A 21,510-nucleotide genomic window follows, 5' to 3' on the forward strand; every position below is an offset into this window, starting at 1 on the left:
ACGCGGCAGTGTTCATCTTTATGAGCTTCTTCGATAGGATTCAAACCAGTGCCAGAAATTTCCAAATAGATTCCTTACACAGAACAAGTCAGAATTACCATGTTCTGAGGTTTCGGTCTTCTTTAAAATAATAAATTCAGGGCGCCTGGGTGGCTCAGTGGGTTAAGCCTCTGCCTTCAGCTCGGGTCATGATCCTAGGGTCCTGGGATCGAGCCCCACATGGGGCTCTCTGCTCAGCGGGGGGCCTGCTCCCCTCCTCTCTCTCTGTCTGCTTCTCTGCCTACTTGTGATTTCTGTCAAGTAAATAAATAAAATCTTTAAAAAAATAAAATAAAATAATAATAAATTCAATTACATTAAGACTCTCCTCAGATGAAAATTTAAAACTCAGCTCTGTTGCATCATGCTTTTTTATGAAGATGAATTAAAATGTCTTCATTGCTTTTAAAGGATGTGGTTTAAATTATTAAATTATTACTGAATCTCGTCCTCAAAAACCACTTGCAGCTTTTTTCCATGTTCTTCCACATGTTATAATGGAGATCCCTAAAATTTTGCCAATTTGGCAAGAGGTCCAATAAATGATTATTAAGCCATGCTCGACTGTTAAGCTTTCTAACTTCTATAATATTTTGTAGTCCTCTATAGAACTCAAAGGACCATTGGCCATCTTTAGAATCACTCATAATGTTCTGGGCAAAACCTTAGGAAAATGACACAGAGTTAGAGCTAGCTGCCAAGACACAATATATTTCAACTGAAGACTAATAATATTTGGAAACGATTTCCTGTATTCCTTCTCTACTTATTTGTTAATCTGATATAGTTTCCAGGGTTTGGAATGTTCATGCCTTTTGTGTTCTAAAAAGAGATTAGGGGCTCCCTGAAAAAAAAAATCAACTCACTTTCTCTAGCTTGAGCCTGCATGCTGAAGGTCTTTCAAACCTTCTAAGTAAACAGCAATGTGCATACATTAGTGGTGCTTGCTTTGAGAAGGGGAAAAAAAAAAAAAAAAAGGTTGGCCTTTTCCCTGTAAATATGGACTCTTAAGCTTCTAAATGATTTGCCAAACCGAATCGGATAATAAAGGGTTTAAACTTTGCCACTTTGGGGTTAATGTGAAAGGCTTGTCAACATCAGATTGTTTAGACATTAAAAGGAACGCGCTGTGTGCCTCCTTTTCCACCCCAGTGTTGCAGCTCCCAGTGAATTTACCCAGCTGTAAGTGATTCCAGATGCGCCGCAGTGACAAGCTTCAGTCTCAGGGTACTTATTCATTTCACATTAAAATCTCATGTTCCCAGGTCTGAGCCGTTATCTCACTGAGATCTGATTAGGGAATAGAGCAGAGAGGCATTTCCAAGCCCAGAGCCTGCCCTTGCTGCCTGGCACAGGTCTCGGACCAACAGGCACCTTGGACCACGGGAGAGGCGCGTGGAGACATGCAGAAGGGGGTTGGTGGGGGTTCAGGGCTACCTGGTTCTTACTCTATCACTTAGGCCAATTACTTCTACGAGGTGATCTCCTCCCTCCCAGACAGAGCCACGCAGGCATCTCAGCTCGGCTAATTTCTCAACCCGACACAAACTTTCTCCCTCAGTGGAAAGGGGTAGGGCCCGTGACTTTGTACGTCGTCTAGTGCAACACCCACATGCAGAAGGGCTCACAATCGATGCATTATGAGTGATGATTGATGTGCCAGACCCGCAAGCCTTCGAATCTCTCTCCTGCCCCCAGCGAGTCCGGACCACGACAGCACAAGGAAAGTAGAAGTTGCGAGAGGAGGAGAAAGAAACATAACGGAGTTCAGGAGCATGGAGAAAGCATCTCATTCAACCAGATAGCTGTGCTTTTGTTCCCAGGCGAAGGCAGTGATGGACCACCCTGCCCCCAAAACCTCTGGCAAGCACACGGTACTTCGCTCTGAGTCAGTTTTTACTCCTTTACCCAAAGTGCTGAAGTACAGATACTACTGGTGACAGTCTTCAGTAGCACACGTGAGAGACACATGGCCAGAAAAAAAGGTGAGCTGAGGCCTGAGGACAGAGACTAAAGATAAGGGGGTACAGGTGGGGAGAAGGCTACGTCCATGATGCCCGCGAAAGGAAACGAAAAAAAGGATCATTACTATTTTATTTTCCCTTCCAGCCAGGCTTTTGGTTTGCCCTGGGCTTTACTGTGTGTGTGTGTGTGTGTGTGTGTGTGTGTGTGTGTGTGTGTGTTTCTTTTTGCCCTACTCCGTTGTCACTTTGAAGAGGTAGAGAGAGAGCACCATGAACCCCCAGCTGATCAACCATGGTCACAGGCTGCTGGGCAGCCCCAGAGCCCGTCAGAAGCTCCTGTCACTGGACTCCCGTCACACTGGAAGCCCCAGAAAACATGCACTGAATACTACTGTAACCCCCACACCATGTGCTCAGTCTCCCCCAAGAGGAATAAAAAAGAATCACTCAAACCCCAGATTCAGAATGGAGGGGCTTCAAAAAGTCAGGGAATCCCCAGACCAGCCTTGAAGATGGAGGGGGGAGCTCAAGATGGAGGAGGGGGGAATAAGCTGGCCACATGGAAGGAGAGCAGCGGCATTTGGCTTGGTGGTGGGCAGATTTTCTTTTATGACTGCTAAACGCCTGCCTTTCTCCCCAAGCAATTACAGGGCTGCTTCCCATCAAGATGGCTGTTAGCAGCAGATCTCCAAGTTGCTGCAAATAAATCAAGAAGGCTATTGGCAGCTATCGTGGAGAGTGGCTCGGATGGTCCTCCTAGTCATTCCATCGTAGAGATGAGGGGCGTCGCAGCCAGGGCCCGAGCGGAGCTGTGGTCTACGGCTAAAAGAGAGAGGGTAGCAGCCCTCCTGCGGCCTGAGCAGGTAAAAGAGGAAAGGGACACATTGCCCTCCCCCTGCAGGTTCATAACAAGAGCACCTAGCAACATGAACTCCCCGCTGTGGCAATGCTTGGCCCCGGGAAAAATCACCAAGGCACCGTACTCCAGCACACAGAGTGGTATCAAATGCTGTCATTACTGTTAATTAGAAGCAACACAAAAGGGTGATTCAGTGCACAGTGGACACAATTCATCCAGTAATGAAAGCTTTTACAAGACACCGCCAAAGATGCATGTTGGACACTGAAGGCAAATCATGGGTCTGACACGGGGGCGTTTCTCTCCGGCACGTGCAGTGGCTTTGGGCTGGAAAACAGGCTGCCCAAACCTCCAAGCACTTTTGACCCCCTCGCCATGAAGGGGGCTCAGGACATCGCTACCTGTCTCGGTGTGGGCAAACAAGCTCCTGCCTAAAGGACCCACATGGAGAGTCCCGGGGAGGTCCCCATTTGGTGGTACAAATCTCTGCTCACTGTCATCGTTGTGTCCCCGTCCCACAAAGCCATTAGCAGCCACTTGCTGTACACCCCACAGATGCAAAAAGCATTTCCTCCATGACAGTGTTTGGGGATGAAATGAGAGTAAATGATTTGGGAAAGCTGCCAGGGGTGTTGGAGGCCAGGTGGGCCCTGTCCTCTGAGGGAAAGGCGTGCTGGGCTAAGCAGCGGTCCCCGCACTGGACAGGCTCCGTGTGCCAGCTGCAGACCCAAGGCCTGCCCCCGGCCCTCGAGTCACATTGTGTCATGCCACACAGCATTTGGATCAGGAGACGGCTGTGGCGTGCTGCGTAATATTTTTTAAAAGCCCATTTCCCTGTTCAGGGGGAAGCAGGTGGAAAGCAGAACCCCTGAAGGGCAGATACTTTGAAAGGCCCCACAGGCAATTCTCCAATAAAAGAGCGAGCAAAGCTGGCATATATCCCAAACTTTCAAATTGACCTTCTCTCTTGATCTGGGACTTAATGCCTCCAAACCAAACTAATTCCAAAAGTCACCTTCTCAACTTCTCTGCACAATTTTTTTTTTTTAAACAAATGAAAGCTCAGGTACAGGCTCCCCTCGCAGCCCTTCTGACGTCCTTAGCTGCTCAAATTAAATCTGAATGGTTCGTCTCTTTTTATTATACGATGGGCCATATGTCACCAAAATAAAAACCCAGCTGAAATCCCAGTACAGATAAAGGGCATGAAAGGCTGTTCCGGCCACAAAATAGAGACCCTGTTTAAATCTTATTAAACAATAACACCCACCCAACCATCCCCTCCCCCTCTGGAAAAAAATTCAGGAAGGAAATTGTGGTTAAATCATCTCATAGTTTGGCAAAAACTTCTACCTCTGAAAAATGAAAAGAGAAAAAAAAAACTTCGTTCTGTGCTAGACTCACACAGGCTAATAAAAAGCAGGACTGTATTGCTTTGCACTGTAGCTGTCAAATTCTCAGCAATGAAATACAGATCTTGACTCTCCAGGTCCCTCGAGTCCTACCCCCTCAGACCACCAAAAAAGGAACAGCCGGGGGGCAGGGGGGGCATCATTTATCCTCTCCCACTCCAGAGTGAATTTTGTTTGTTGCTTTGTTTTATTTTTAATTTTTGCTTTTTTGGCCTGCATGTCTCTTTTCCTGAATAAAGTTTCCACTGTTCTTATAAATACAGTTAGATAGATATGTAAGGGGATGTTTGGGCCACTGCTTTAAAGAGCTGTGATGCGGCTTTCTTGAAAAGATGCTACACACTTAGATTCAGAGAAGTCCAGGCATTGCCACAATGGCATGTGTATCTTTAAATTAAGAAAGGGATAGAAAGAAAGAAAGAAAGATCAAAAAGAAAAAACATTTCCATTTCACAAGGTCCCCCAGTGGCCTCAAACGCTCCTCCTCCACCATCAAAAATTCATAAAGGGGATCAGCATTCTTTACTGAATGGATCCCAGTGGCACCATAGACCTTGTTGGGGAGAGAGGCAATAAATATCGAATTATACACCTCATGGGAAGAAAGGACTGAAGACTCGGCTTCAAGCCCTCCACATGGTCCCTGGGGGAGCTGGGTCCAGACTCAAGGTCCAGCACAGAAAGGAAATGGGTCAAGTGTGTCAATTTCTAGACTGATGACCTTTGACTTGCTTAATGACACTAGGAGGCCACCACAAAAAAAAAAAAAAAAAAGATGCCAAATGCCTTGGAGGAAAGACACGGGGGGGGGGGGGGGGATGCCATTGGGGCCACAAGGAAACTGCAGCCTCTGCACTGAAGTGGGGGATGGTCCCCAGACCCCCTGCTAACTGTGATTTGTCCTTGGGAAACTCTGACCAGGTGAGTGGTAGAAAGTCCATGAATGGAGAACTTGAATTCCCACCCATGTTTGATTCCCAGCCCCAGGAACACTTAATCTTCTGCCTAAAACTCCAAGAACATGGTTTGCCCATTCCACCTCCAGAATTTGCCTAGGTGGAGCCACGCCCTTTCCCTACTGTGCCCCCAAAGCCCTCTTCCTCACCCCCATGGACTACCCCGCTTGCAGCTGCCACCGCCGCACCCTGCCACACGTGTGTCCCCACCGCTTTGCCACTTTGCACCACCCCCTTTCACATGTGCCTTTTTTGCCATCTCCCCACTTCTGACTCCTGACCAGCAGGGGCTTCCTGCCCCCACCCCACCCTCCCACACTGCACACTGTGTCACGGGCACTGATCAGTGCTCTGTCATCCATGTCGATTGATCACTGCAAAGTGAAAGGGAAGAGTCTGGCTTCCAAAAATGAAAATTACTGGGCAAAGAAAGTGGGAAAGAACGCATAAACAGATGCGTTCAGATAGCATGTATCTGCAATTCGTCCGTTTCAGAATGCATGTGCTTATGCATTCAACGCACAGTACACGGGATGGGTAACCAGGACTCCCTTCCTTAAACTGAAGGATCTACATATAAATTTTCCAAGTACTCTCACCACTTAAATGCAAATCAGGAGCCTCCAGCTGGTTAATCAAACAGAATAAAATTTTTTTTACAGACCAGAACACTTTCAGGTAGTCATATAGCTCATGGACTAATCTTTTTTTTTTTTTAAGTACTTGGCTGCACTTGCCCCAGAGGGAGGTCTCAGTAGCTTCAGCCCCTCATATTATATATAAAGTTGACCCAATTAGAGTTTGGATTTGGATGGGCATTTTTAGCTCCTGCTCTCAGACACCTGGACTGGAGTTCCCATTTATGCTTCAAAAACAGTTGAAGTTCTTCATACTCTGGCTTTCTGGACTCTTCTGCCAATTCTGTGAGCTAGTCCTTCAGACATGTGCTAAACAGTAAGCGGCAAGACAGCTGCCCAGGACACCCACACTGAGCTGCTCCCTTTCTCCCTGTTCCCAGAGCTCAGGCTCAGCAGGACAGAGCCCGAGCCCTCCGGCAGATCTGCTCTGAAACAAAAGTCTCCCACCCAGTCAGCCAGTGGCCCTGCATCTTCATCCTTCACCCTCCTCCTCCTCACTTCTTGCCCCTTCCTCCGTGCATTTTACCCTCCCCAAACGGTGGGCATGGGAAGTAAAAGGCAAAATTCAGATCAGCCCCAAGGGAAGAGTTTTAATGCCAGGCTCCACCAGGAAGGAGCCTGAGACTACCACCTAAAAGGAGGCTGGGGGTTGTGTGTGGATTTCATTGATCTGTGTTTACACTACCCTCCAAGACCATTAAGAGGCTGTTCAGTGGCCCCTAACCTTTTAAGAGTGGGAACACACTAGCGCTGTCAGAATTTACCAGAACATTTCCTTCTCTCTCCTTCACCTTTACAAGGGGGGAAAAGTATTCTATTCTATTTTTTTAAGTTAAGGTTGATTTAGATTATTTTGGTTTTCAGAATACGGAACCAGTCATTAAATAGAACAGAAACACACAGGGGTGACATATGGGCCAACCTTTCTGTGTTTATAGTATATCATGTTATTATAATATATAACAGTATATATAAATGTGTGATTATGTATCACTATATTATATTGATATATGATTAATATGTTGTATGTATATATTTCTATTTATAAGTAAGAGAGAAATGATAACTCAATTCCATGATGAAGAAATGAGACTCAGAGTACTTCAAATGCTCTCAACAAATCACCCAGATAATATGCAGCAGAAAAAGGGCTCACTAAATAAATAAATAAATAAATAAATAAAAATTAAAAGAAAGGAAAAAGGACTCACACCTTTATCTTTATGAGTGAATATGTTCATTGCAACATTTTTAAAAATAAAACAATGAGAACTTCAACAGATCAGAAATAATAGTGAAATGGTTATGTGAACTATGTTACATTCATCTGCTCAATGGACTAGTATTTATTCATCAAAAAAATAAAAGGATGAAAACTATATAAGAGCATGCCAAATGCTCATCACTCGATGAGGAAGCTAAAACAACAGAACACACAATCACATGTCCTCTACCATGCATCATTATACACCTATAAAAAAGACTGCAGGGAACACACAAAAGTGAAAATTATTATGCTAAAGTGCTGAGTGTTGCAGTGATTTTTATCCTGCTTTTTTCCAGGCTTACGTTTTGTTTTGCTAGCTTGTTTTGCAACAGACAAGAAAACTTGAAATTAAGTCTGATCCAAGCTCAGTGCTGCCTCCAGTGGGAAGATCTTTTACAAGCCTGTCTTCTCAGCCTACCATCTACTGGCACCCAACTGGGGAACTGGGCTTCAGGTTCCCAAAACGACCCAACACATTGGAGTGCAAGGAAGAGCCAGGACTCTGAGCTCCAGTCTCCAGCATCCCCCCAGCCCCAGCTTCCCGGGCACTCTGCTCGCTCTGGCTGTGTGTAGCCCCTGCTCGTCAGGGGCCTCTCAGCTTATGAATTATGAAAGCTCTCTGGGTGTGCCCACTGGTGCATATGGATCAGCTGAGCCCCCAGTGCTGGAGACATAACAAAGGATTTCCCTCATTGGGATCAGTGTCAATTTAAAAATCAAAAACTTTACTTTGTGAACTATAGCCTTCCATGTCAGTGGGGTGTTATTTAAGAGAGACCCCAAGATAACTGTGCAATGATGCCTTCAAAAAAAAATAATAAAATCTAAGCATCTTTTTACTGGTGGATAGATTCCCTCAACATTTGTCATGGAGCCATATGCTGGGCTCTCTCCTCCAATAGAGCATGGTACCAGGGGTCAAAGAGAGGGAAAAGGAAACCAAAAGGTGTACAACTTTGTAGGCTGATGTGTGTACTTGGGTGCAAACTGAATCCAAAAAGGTTATTTCTGGAACATGAAATCGAGGAGGAGCTGGCTCTCCACATTTATGAAGAGTATAAGAACTTGAGCATTTCAGGGAGCAGTGCAAAAAAAAAAAAAAAAAAAGGCTGTTTCACGGGAACAATCTTGGCTAACTCAACTGGAGTGTCAGAGTCATACACGGCTGCATTAACCATATCATTAAAAGCGTATGTAAACAGACCCGCAGACCTAGGTTGACCAACATTCACCAGCAAACAAGGCACAGAGCCTGGGAAAACTCAGCGAGGTCCATCAAACTTGTTTGTACCTCTGAAACCCCTTTTCCAGGCGATGAAACTTGCCCAGCATTCCTTGATGTCTACATTTTGGGAACAGCCCAACGTTCTTTCTTTGAGTAAAGGCTGTTTGATTTTTACAGAATGAGATGTGCAAAGCTCAGATCTGCAGCTACTCATCCTGGGTGTTCTCAAAGATTTTTATCCGCCTACTCTCTGAAACTGAGAAACTTTTCAAAAAAAAAAAAAATCATCTTCTGCCAAAAACAGAGAGAGAGAGAGGAAGGGAGGGAGAGAGGGGGGAAAGAAGGAAGGAAGGAAAAAAGGAAGGAAGGAAGGAAGAAAAAAAATGAACATGTTTCTACAATAAGCATAGGGAAAGGTATCTTTCTTCTGCCTCCAGATCTCAGGGACAGTAAACTCTGCTCTTAAGGGAGAGGATTGTTTTATATTTGAAAAGTGGTAACAACAGAACTGAGCAGGGTATGGGCTGTGATGGGGAGGAGTATCACCAAGGTGGGAATTACCCAGTATAATGCAAGCCTCCAATGAAGTCTCAACATTCTCCAGGGCTCCATGTGGCTAGCCCCCTTTCTCTGCCAATGCCATATAAGACAAGCCCTTTAAAATTGGCTGGGAATTTAGCTCCTGTCTTCTTTGAAATACCCAGTGGCTACATATAAAATATATGGTGCCACAACAGATTTCGTTGCACATGATATACACATAAAATTTCACCATACTCCATCAGTAAACCCAGGTGGTAGGCCTCCAGAGAGCAAGGATGGATAAATGATCCAGGGGACTGGAGAGGTTTCCTGAGTCAACTTGGCCCTGATGAGAAAGCCAGGCACTTACTTGAGAAGCTAGACTTCTGAACAAAGAAAATATTATAGAGCGGACACCAACTAACTGTGTGACCTTGGGTAAGTCACTTAACCTCTCTGGCTTTCCATTTCCTCCTCTGTTAAGGTATACACAAATAGTGATTCTCAAGTCCCAGATGTTCCCAGAAACACACTTCTTGATCCAGCCAAAAGAGAAGTTAAGAAGGACAGGAAGCAATGGGAATCTTGCTATTGAAAAACGAGGTGAGGTGTTGGAAAAGTTTTATGAACTTAATGGTGATATTACATAGCCCTAAGATACGCATCCATTTATATAACACATATATGTTGAGGAACTATTATGTGCTGGGCACATACCCAAGAGGGCCAAAATCTATGGTTCTTGCCTTCATGAAACTTATGGTTCAGCATGGCGGTTATCTCTGAGCCTATCAAGCGCCCTCTCTGGTGCTTATATGTACCAGGTGGTCTACCTTGCTTTCCTTTGCTCCTGCTGCAGCTCCCACTTGCTGTGCCCTCCACCTATTTCAATTCTGCCTTCCTTCATGAAGGCTTCCTTTAGTATTACTGCAGTCTACTCTGACCTCTTCCTCCTCTGGGCTATAGAGGAGCAAGTTTCTAGGAGTACTGTTGAGCATGAAACCATATTGCTTATCAACTGATGGTAAGTGCCCCCAAATTATTACCCTACTAGACAATGGCCTCCCCAGGGACAGGGACATGCCTTATTTGGTTGTGTCTCCCCCGGCACCACACTTAGCGATTTCTGAGCATCTACTGATGCTGGACTATTTGAAAATCTCAATTAAGGAGGCTGTTTTCTGCCTATCTGAGAGTTAATTTTCATTTCAACCTTTATTTTTAAATCCTTTCAAACCAGATTAGTATTCCGCTTTCTTAATGTGGCACATCCACCAAAACGATTTTTTAAAAACTACTTTTTTTTTCTTTTTGGACAGCACCTTCCTTTGTGGTTTGTCAGTATCACCAACATGTCTCTCTGAATTGTCCTAGACGTGGAAGGAGAAGGTCCTGAGATGGGGGATGAATCTGCATTGACTCTGAGCCATTGGGTCTCAAACTTATTAAAGCAGCTGGACTCTTGTTAAAAAAAAAAAAAATTCATACAGAGAAGCCCAATGTGGATAAAGGCTCTGCCATAGCCAAAATGGGGAGCCCTGGCCCTTGCCTGGCTGTCCTGCCCTCACAACCCATCAGCATTCCCTTGAACCCACTATGTGAGGCCCCAAAACTACCACTTTAGACTTTAGCCTGGAATTTTTAAAAATCCATGATTTTCATTTTTTTCATTAAAGAAGAAGAGGAGGATGCGGCTAAAGAGAAGGAGGTAGGAATCTGATTTACTCAAGGTTCATGTTCATTAGATAATAATCCAAATTATATATGATTTGCATAATGTATGTATACATATATTATATATGTGTTTTGTATTAAATAAAACATTGATTGGGCCCTCAACCGTGTGTTCAAACACCGTGATTCTCCACCATTTTGCAGATAAAGAAACTGAGCCACAGAGTGGTTCAGAAGCCTGCCCGAGGGGGCGCCTGGGTGGCTCAGTGGGTTAAGCTGCTGCCTTTGGCTCAGGTCATGATCTCAGAGTCCTGGGATCGAGTCCCGCATGGGGCTCTCTGCTCAGCAGGGAGCCTGCTCCCCCCCCCCCCTCTCTCTCTCTCTCTCTCTCTCTGCCTGCCTCTCCATCTACTTGTGATCTCTCTCTGTCAAAAAAAAAAAAAAAATCTTAAAAAAAAAAAAAAGGCCTGCCCGAGGTAATACAGCTAGCAATAGCAGAGCTGGGAGTAGATCCCAGGTAGTCTCGAGTCCTTCTCTTAATCACTCTCCGACAGCTGGCTCTACAGGTCATTCAACTCTTCAAAAACGGTCATACCACCTTTCGTTGGCTCTGTACTTCAGAGACATCTAAGAATTTTTGTGCATGGTATCCCATCTGAGCCACTCAACCATCATGTCTGAGGACCACAGCCTCGGCTCCTCAGCTGAGCAAGCTGAGGCACACAAAGTTAAATTCTATTCTGAGTAACAAAGCCAAACCAAAACCTAGGTCTCCCGACCTGTAAGTTCAGGGCTTCTCTATCACAGAGCTCTTCTCTAAACCAAATTTCGCAGGGATCCCACACCTGTCTAAGGCTCCTTCGGAAAGCTTCTGCCTTGTTCCCTAGAAGTGCCTCCTCCCAGGGGGTTCCAGGCATTAACTCGGGCTCCAGAGAGTAGTTGGGGGTCTACAAACATATCATCAGCCACTCAAGTGTATGTTACAGTAATACACAAAAAATCGTACTTAAAACAAACAAAAAAACTCTTGAGGGGCGCCTGGGTGGCTCATTGGGTTAAGCCTCTGCCTTCGGCTCAGGTCATGATCCCAGGGTCCTGGGATTGAGCCCCGCTCGGGCTCTCTGCTCAGCAGGGAACCTGCTTCCTCCTCTCTCTCTCTACCTACCTCTCTGCCTACTTGTGATCTCTTTCTGTCAAATAAATAAATAAAATCTTTAAAAAAAAAAAAAAGAAACCTCGAGGTCATTTACAGATTTGGCAGGTGTTATTTTTCATTTTACAGGGAATCTTATAATTCACTTTTCTTTTTTTTTTTTTTTTAAGATTTTATTTATTTATTTGACAGACAGGTTCCCTGCTAAGCCACTGGATAGAAGGTTGAGGAGTATGAAGAGGTGGGAAAATAAGGAGTTGAGTATATATTCCTATCCTGGGGCCCTTACCACAGCTCTGAGGGCCCTGGAGACATCAGAGAGCTGTCCACGGAGCTGTAACTGCCATAGATCAGTAGACCAGCTTTGAACTTGCAAAGTCCCTGTGCATCAGCCATTAGTAACCCCCCACTAACAGTGAACTCCTCACATATGTGCAGAAATATTCTATGTGGTCACACATGCACACATTTAAATAAATTGCATAAGCCCATGTACACACAGAGGAACATCGATACAAATAGATATATTAAGAAACATTTTTCAGTCTGTCAGAAATTTTCTCTGGGATGTCACCATTTAAATGGATACATATTAGGCACCAGGGAAAAGAAACAGAAGAATGGGAAGGCATGATCTCAGCTTTTAATCAACCAGTAGGTCATTCTGCTTATATTTACCAAGTAAATTCTATGTAGGTAGCACTATGCAAGTTATAGAAATTTCTTACTTATGCAAGTAATAAGAAATATACTTACTACGCAAGTAGTGGGACATAGTCCAGCAAGAAACGGACATTCTAGTTGGAGAGAAAATTATAATAACTTTCCACACTTTGCATAATAGTTTATGTTTTACAGAATGCTTTCTAAAACACCATCCCTCATACTTTACAAGACATCTATTATAAATCAAAATGGATTTGCCCCAAATCACACCAGTAACAGGGATGAGAGTGAGAATTTCAACTCAGTGCTTCAAACTCCAAATCCATCATTCTTTCATGTTGTGCAAAGCAAGACAAACACAGGAAAACTAAATGACCAGCATCTCACTGTCCAATTACATTAAATGACCTGTGTACGACCCAACCTTGATGGACAGCTGAGTTATAGAGGAACCAACATCAGAAAACCCGGACTCCGTAACCTGCTGGTAAAAATGTGTGACTTTCCATAAACCACTTAGCCTCTTTGAGCCTCAGTTTTCCGCAAAATAGGAATGATGGCAGCTACCCACCGGAGGGGTTTTAAGGCAATAAGGTATGTGAAGATGTTTATGGACAAAAAAGGAACAGCTGAACATGACTCACTAGGTGGGGGCCATAGCACAGGAGGAAGGGGGCTCCCTCTGCGGGGCATGTTGATGGAGGTAACACTCATCGCGTGGGCCAAGGCCACGTTAGAGCAGGTTCACTGCCTCCCGTGTGAGGTGTAGGACAAGGTTTTGGCTTGCAGCACATTCTGAGCTATAAAGACATATGGTGTAGCCAACTTGTGAGCAAGACCTCATCAGATCCACCCTAGAAGATGTAAAAATATACAATTCGCGAAGCACATTAGTTGCCATGTGAAGCTCTGGTTCTTTAAACAAATAGTCACCTAACGGGGGGTGGGGGGGTGGGGGGGGTTGGAGAGTACAGGCATGCTACCATTCAGTCTCAGATCCGCGAGGCCCTCGGGAATAAAAATGATGCCGAGAGAGGACAATCCAGATGTTTGCAGAGAACTCTCCTACATTTACAAGTAGTTTAAATTTTTATTCCAGTCTCTTTCTGGCACTCCCACAACAGAAAGGTGCCATGTATTCCAAATAATAACAGGAAGAAGGGCACGAGAGTCTCCCTTTCCATAAGCTCAGTTGACTCGGCTTTCTGGATAAAAGCGCCAGCGGGTTGCCCTGTTCCTGTACTTACCAATAAATGAATGTGATAAGCAGCAGCAGGAGCAGACTTGCCAGGAAGCCTTCCACTGAGGGTTAATGGTTTTCTTCTCTGCCAGTTCACTTGGCCTAAGGGTCAACCTCTAGAGCCTAAAGCTGCATTAGGATTAGCAAGGGAATTCAGCTCCTGGTGGCTCCTCTTCCCAGCCCCAAAAGTTGCAGATAGAAAAGGAAGCCCAAGATCAAGAACAAGAGTTACAGTAATCTACACACAGTAGGTGTACAATAACATCTTACTGAAACCACTTATACACAACCTGTCTATATATAACCTATGTAGTTATGTCCTTACACACAGGCATGCATAAAATACAATGCTTTGGGTGTACACACACACACACACACACACACACTCCACAAAATCAATAGACCAATTTCTACAATAGCTCATCTTTCCTCTGAGCTCAAAATATTCTCCATATATGGGCGTTGTTATATGAAGTAATAATAAAAAAATCTATAAGTAGAGACTTTATAAGATCATATAATATTATTTTAAACAGAAAAAACATGTAATGCTGGAATAATCTGAAAACTCCCCCTGATGTCAATCTATGATGAAAAATAAAAAGCTAGAGGCCGTCATCTAGGGGCCAAGCACTCATATCCAGGGTCTTGAAGACTGTGTTGAAAAAGCAAGCAAAAAAGAAACAAGAAAGATAGAAAGAAAGAAAGAAAGGAAGGAAGGAAGGAAGGAAGGAAGGAAGGAAGGAAGGAAGGGAGGGAGGGAGGGAGGGAGGGAGAAAAGCATGTCCTTATCCCAACAAAATCTACCATCTCCAGAACTGAATTCAAATCCTCTGCATTTTTAGGCTGAGAAAAGGGAAAGGGGCTATCCTTACCACAACAACAGAATAGCCTGGAAATATTAAATTGACTCAACCCATGTTTTATTAGACACAGCTTAACAACTCTGAGTTTACAAAACTCAGCCAAACAGCATCAGGCTTCAGCATAAACTTTTGCTAACTAGCCCACATAGTTCCCATATGCTATGAGATGCTGTTTGAGCCAACTCGGTACCTTATAATTATAAACACACGTCTTTCAGCTCTTCTGTGTATTCTTCCCAGGCAGAACGGAAATATGTCACTTAAATTAGCACTTGGAGTACTGAGTGGGTGCCAAATTTGGGTTAGCACAAACAGGGTAAATAAAGCAGCACCAAATTAAAATGGTAAAATAAACTTCTTTATGCTCCAGTGGAAACTGCTAAGTCCTAGCTGAATGGCAGCTAATGGGTCTGGGAAAAGGATATCCCTCAAACTGTAGCTCTTGGCTTTTGAATAAGATTTTCTCATCCAAGAATCTCAAAGCAATTTCTTGCAAAACCCGAGCAGTGTGGAAAAAAAAGAGAGAGCGAGCGATGCTATTTCTTCTGCAAACTCTTTTGCCATCACTTTTCTTCATCATTCTCCTCCAATAATTCTGGGAAAGTTTATATTTTTATCCTTATGTAACTCATGAGGAAGAAGAAACATCTTAGAGGAATAAGTGAAGGCAGATAGATGTGATATAACCTGGCAAAAGCCACAGAGCTAGAAAAGAACACAGAAATCCAACCATAAAAAGTCTTCCAATCAGAAGCCTTTGTGCCTTCCCTATATAATCACAACTACCATTTGAGTGCCTACTGTGTACCAGGGACTGACTTAGAAGTCTTTCATACATTACCTCAATTTTCTTCACACCACAACCCTATGAGATAGGAATTATTCTCACCATTTTACTCAGACATTCCAAGTGCACTCTGGGACCAAAACAGGGGGAGGCATGGGGGCAGAAAATGAAGGGCAGTGGAAACAAAAGGGAGAATTCACAGCAGCTTTTTTTTTTTTTTTTAAGATTTATTTACTTATTTTAGAGCGAGAGAGCATGCTCACGTGCCAGGGTGAGTGGGGGGAGGGGCAGAGGGAGAGAATCAGCTTCATTCCTAATAGTAAACACTGACCATCACTAGGAGAATAGCAGTGAAGTACTACTTAGCAATCAGAGAGGAAAAGCTATTGGGGGTCAGACAAATCTTAAAAACATTTTGCTGAGTGAAAGAAACCTTCCAGAAAGGAGTATATTCTGTTTGGTTCCATTTGTATGAACTTCTAGAATAGGCAAAACAAATCCAAAGTGGTAAATGATCAGAACAGTGGTGGTCTCTCAAGGGGTAAGTTGGGACAGGGATGGGCTGAGAAGGGGCATGAGGGAAAACTCTGAGGTGACTGGAAGTTTCTCTATCTTGTCGGGGGTTGGGGTTACCAAGGTGTATTCACCTGTCACAACTAATCCAATGGTACATTTGAGATTTGTGCAGTTTGTGGTCTGTAAATTGTACCTTAAAAGTGGGAACTGTAAACCAGTATTAAATTCTAGTCAACGATACACATGCAAAAGTACTTATAGGGAGCATGCTGATGACTCATACCTAAAATTTACTTTGGGATTAAAAACAGTTTCAGATTTCTGGGTGGATAGAGAGATAAGTAGATATGTAATAGAGTATATTTCATAAAACCTCAATAATGGAATCTAAGGGGTAAGTACGCTGGTATCACTATAAGATTTTTTTCAATACTATATATTTAAACAGCTTCATATTAAAGTGTTGGAAAAGAGCAGGAGGATTGGGAGAGAAGAAAGACTAGGAGGGAAAGGACAGGAAAAGAGAAGGACAGAGAAGGAAGACATTGAAGAGAAGTCTAGGAAAGGAGAAGTAGAAGGAAGTCAAGTTGGAGGATGCTGGGAAATATAAACAGAGATCAGGAAGGAAGTATTAAGATAAGAAAGAAACAATAAGAGGGAAGAGAGGGCAATATATGCAATAAGAAAGGAGCAAACTAAGGGCAGATGAGGTGAACAGAACAGGACAAGAAAGGAGAAAGGCCCCGTACAGGTTGACAAGACATGCAGCTCTGGTGTTTTCCAAACCACTCTGCTCAGTGTAGCTGGACTATGACTTGGGTGGCCTGTTCTGTGGCTGCCCTGCCACTTGCATTTGGTGGTGCACTTGGTCAGTCTGGATTAAGAGGGTGGAGAGGAGTCAAGTGTATTTTGTATTAAAGCCACTTGACTCAGCAAGCCCAAAGACTAGAGACAACGTGGTATCCTGAAATGTTTTTCAAAATTTATTATTTAGTCATAGAATTGCTTTAAATAAAAATTTTCTCTTTATATATTATGAGATTATAACAGACAAAGCGGGGAATGCTCTGGTCAACATAGAGGTCATGGGAGCTCGGTCCTGTGTGCAGAGTAGATCTACCACCTCTCCCCACCCCTCATCCCACCCCCAGTGACCATTCCTGTTTCTACACATCCCCAAGGTTCCAAATACACTGAGTAGGAAGTCCACTGCACTAAAAAACAGAACATGAGGTCATAGATTTGGTCACTAACTACGAGTGACTTCAAGCAAATCATTGAGCCACCCAGCATCTTAGTTTCATTATCTCTATCTGTACTGTCAACCACTCTGGGTAAGAAGCTGAATTAAGGCTATACCGTATAAGTTTTAAAGCACTTTGCAAATGCCCAATGATTAGGATTCCTCTTCCCTATAAATTTGCCACAGAAATCTGTGAGCCGACTTCTGGTTCAAAATGGCCTCCAGCTAACAGCTCCCTGTCCTGTCTCTGCTACCTTCTTAATATTAAGATCCAGAAAGACAGAAGAAGAAGAAAAAGAAGGAGGAGAAGAAAGAGAGCTCACAACAACATGGAAAACTACTTATAAAATGTATCTCAAATTCATTTTGAGATACACCCTCCTCTGTAAGAACTACCTTAACAGTTCTCCTAGCTGTCTCCATCCCAAACTACCTTCTGGTCCACTTTCCACACAGCAGCCAAGGAGAAAATTAAAACCAGTATGTGGACCATGAGCTTGAGATGCTCCCTGGAAAACAAAGGAAATGGCAAAATAATGCAACAGATGAAAGACAAGAAAATAATAGAGAAATATTTTTCTAACTTGAAGAAATGTATACAGATTTAAAGAGCTCGTTATGTTCCAGGAATAATCAATGAAAATCAAAGTATTACCAGATTTTCACATTTCAACATTAAATACTGGAATACAATGGGCTATGCTTAAGTAGTTTTAAATAGAAAAGTATATGAGCCAAGAGTTTGATAGCCAATATTTTCTAAGTGAAGACCTCAGGAAAAGACTCTTAGATAATATAAGTGTCAGAAAACATAGCACCTATACGCTCTTCCTGCCAAGAATATCAAAGACGTAATCCAACTCCTAAAAAACGAAACAAAATTAGGAGTTCAAAAATGTGGGTATTATAGTATGAAGGAAGTAGTGGAGATGCTGAAACCAATTAAAATAGAAGCAAGCTTAACAAGTAACACAAATATCACTATAAATTTAAATATAAATGCCAAAAAATAGTTATTCAAAGGGAGGATATATAATGAAAAAATTTGATATAATCATATTAATCTGGTTATAAAAGCCAAGTTTATTATTTTGAAAGACTATGACACAGCATAAGAACAGAGAGAGGAAAAGTGATGATATAAAGGCAAATTGTGCTCAATTATTTGCATCAAATATAGAGAGAGAGATGCATTTCACTCCTGGCTGGCAAAAATTTAGACATACATCCTAGGAAATATTTTGGAAAAAATTCTAACCAATAGCAAAATTAAAAGAAGATCTATACATCCAAAAATATTTGAGATTAAAGGTAAAAAAACAAGATCAATATATAGAAAAAGAAAAAACGAAATGACAAGGAAATGAAGTGGAATGAAATGACAGATGTTTGATCAAAAAACACCAGCTATACCAATAAATGTATATAAAGTAAACGCTCCTATTAAAGGGAGATTGAATGAAATATTCACACTAAATCAAAAAATATCTCCAACTGAGGTGTCTGGGTGGCTCAGTCGGTTAAGCGTCTGCCTTTGGCTCAGGTCATGATCCCAGGGGTCCTGGGATCGAGCCCCACATCGGGCTCCCTTCTCCACAGGAAGCCTACTTCTCCCTCTCCTATTCCCCCTGCTTGTGTTCCCTCTCTGTGTGTCTCTCTGTCAAATAAATAAATAAGTAAATAATCTATTTAAAAAAATACATCCAACTGTGTGTTATTTAAAAGAACACTCAGATGTCCCGTAACAGTATCAAAAATTACACACTGAAAATGGGAGGATTTTATTTATGTCAACTCTAACTTAATAAAACTGTTTTAAATAAAAGAGCACCCAAGTCAAAAATCAGAAATAAAAGGATATGCAAGTGATTAGGAGGCAAAGATAAAAATAAAGCAGAGGTTATGAAACTAATGGTAGACAAAGTAAACTTAAAGGCAAACAATAAGAAACTAGATAAAAAAGAAAAGTTTATAATAATAGAGCTAAAATTTTTATTGAAAATAATGCATAATAATCATGAATGCAAATATGTGTATCAAAATATGTGAATCTTAAAAGTATTAGAATTCTAAAGATATATTTGCAGAATGATAATTATAGCTAGAGATTCACACAGCCCTCTTGCTCTTTGGCAGATAAAACAGACTAAAAAACAAGGTTGGAGAAGATGTGAATAACATTAATAAAGTTGTGGTTTTTTAAGAATGCCCCAAAATAGAAACGGTGTGAACCTTATTTTCTAACCAAAATCCGATATTTCAAGGTAATCTCCTTAATTTTAACAAAAAATATTTTAATCACTTAGAAATCAAAACTGCAATTTGAGTACTTACAGTAAATGATAATCAGAAAGGAAAACATAGGGGTACCTGGGTAGCTTAGTTGGTTAAATGTCTGACTCTTGATTTCAGTTCAGGTCATTATCTTAGGGTCGTGAGATCAAGACCCACATCAGGCTCCACACTCGGCAGGGAGACTGCCTGAAGATTCTCTTCTCTGCCCCTCCCCACTTCAAATTAAGAAAAACATATTAAAACTCATGGAAATTCAAGGCCAAATCTGTACACAGAGGAAAATGCATCTCCCCAAATGTTTTCTTTGATTAAAAAAAGAAAAGGCAGAAAAAAAAAAAAAACACACACTAAAAAAAATAAATAAACTAAAATTTCAGTCAGTGAAACTTAAAAGTGAAACAAACCTATGAAAAGGAAGAAGATGGAATTGGCAGAAATAAAGGCAGACCATAAGTAAGTAGAATTGACAAATAATTTTAAATAAATAATTTAAATATAAATTGGAAAAACTGCCAAGGATAAGAGGAAGAGAGGGTAAGAGAGTGAGAAGAACACAAATATTTCTACCTCCTCAAGAATGAGGGACTTAGGAAATTTACCACAGTTCAAGTAGGGATCTTTAAAATTGTAGGGGATCATTATATATGACTACATGTTAATAAGTATGAAAATGTTGACTTACATCTGCTACTTTTAGAATAATACTGAATTTTAGAATAAAACTTCCTCGAGGAGAAAATGTAAACAGACCAAAAATTAGTATAAAGCTGGGAAGATTTTCAAAGGGATCCTTTTTAAAATTTTTTTTATTTTTGAAGGATAGTTGACACACAACATTATGTTAGTCTCAGGTGTAAAACAGAGTGATTTGACAATTCTATACAGTATGCAATGTCCACCATGAGTGTAGTTACCACCTGTCACCATACAAGGTTATTACAATATTAGTGACAATATTCCCTATGCTGTACATTATACTCCCCATGATTTATTTGTTTTGTAACTGGAAATTTGTACCTCTTAATCCCCTCACCTATTTCGTTTGCTCCTAAATCCATCTCCCTCCAGCAATCAGCAGTTTATTCTCTACATTTATAAATATGTTTCTTTTTTTTTTCTTTTCTTTTTCTTTTTTTGCTTGTCTGTAGCTGGTATATATACATGGTAGAATATTACTCAGCCATAAAGAAGAATGAGATCTTGCCACTTGCAACAATATAGGTAGACCTAGAGGGTATTATACTAAATAAAATAGGTAAAAAGGCATCTTGGAGCCAAGACTTTGTATTCCAAATGGTCAGGAAACCTGGGAGGTGGAGGGGAGGAGTCAGCATGAAATCCTGGAGATAGCACAGCTGGAGGGGACTTTACAGTTTTCATTGTGTAACCCACCCATCCCCAGCCCATCCTATACTAAAATACATTCTATTTCAAGTTATGATTACACTATACTGAGATCAGTAGGTACCAAGCTACATTCCTCAGATTATCACCATTGTTTATGCAATCTCAATTTTTTTTAATCTAACAGACCAATTCCAACCATCTCCATGTGACACAGGGTAAAGCAGAAAGAGCATTTAAACTGAGGCCTAGAAACCTGAATTCTAGTCCTGTTCTACCACCAACTACAGTTTGAATACTACCATGGAGAAGGCAGTTTCTCTCTCTGGCCCACACCTGCCACATAAGGTTCAGTTTGCATATGCTATGATCCAGAGCTAGTTTTCACACAAACCTGACAGAAAGAACAGTAACATTGGTTCCAAAAGCAGTTTCCTCGGCACACATATTTCTACCTTCTCCCCCTCCCACTCCTTGCCCTCCATCACATCACTGGGAAGACGGGACAGAACCTAGAAACTTTCACTTGGAAGCTTCCACTGGACACCAACTCTGCAAAATAAAGTGAGACATAACCTTACTCATGAGAGGCTCACCATGTCATGAAAGAGAGACAACTGATGACATCAAGCAGTGACGGAAAGGAGAAGAGAATTAAGTAACCAAAGGGGCAGTTTAGGCAATAGTTGTGTAAGCAGAGAGACGAGGACCTTAGTGCAAAGGAGAGTGAGTGAGGCAGACTCCAGGGCCGAAGCCAAACTTGAACTTCCATGCAGTATTTCAGACAGTACACAAGGAAGAAATTCCGGTCTTGAAGGAGTCCCAGGCAATCCGAAGAAAGGTT

General features: G+C 42.1%; 1 protein-coding gene across 2 annotated transcripts in view; it reads right to left on the minus strand.

Annotated features, from left to right (window-relative positions):
- EBF2 (EBF transcription factor 2) overlaps positions 1-21,510 on the minus strand; it is a 191,464-nt gene that overhangs the window by 123,787 nt on the left and 46,167 nt on the right. The window lies entirely within an intron of this gene.

The sequence above is a fragment of the Lutra lutra genome, chromosome 2 (genome assembly GCF_902655055.1).
Source record: "Lutra lutra chromosome 2, mLutLut1.2, whole genome shotgun sequence".
Taxonomy (NCBI): Eukaryota; Metazoa; Chordata; class Mammalia; order Carnivora; family Mustelidae; genus Lutra; species Lutra lutra.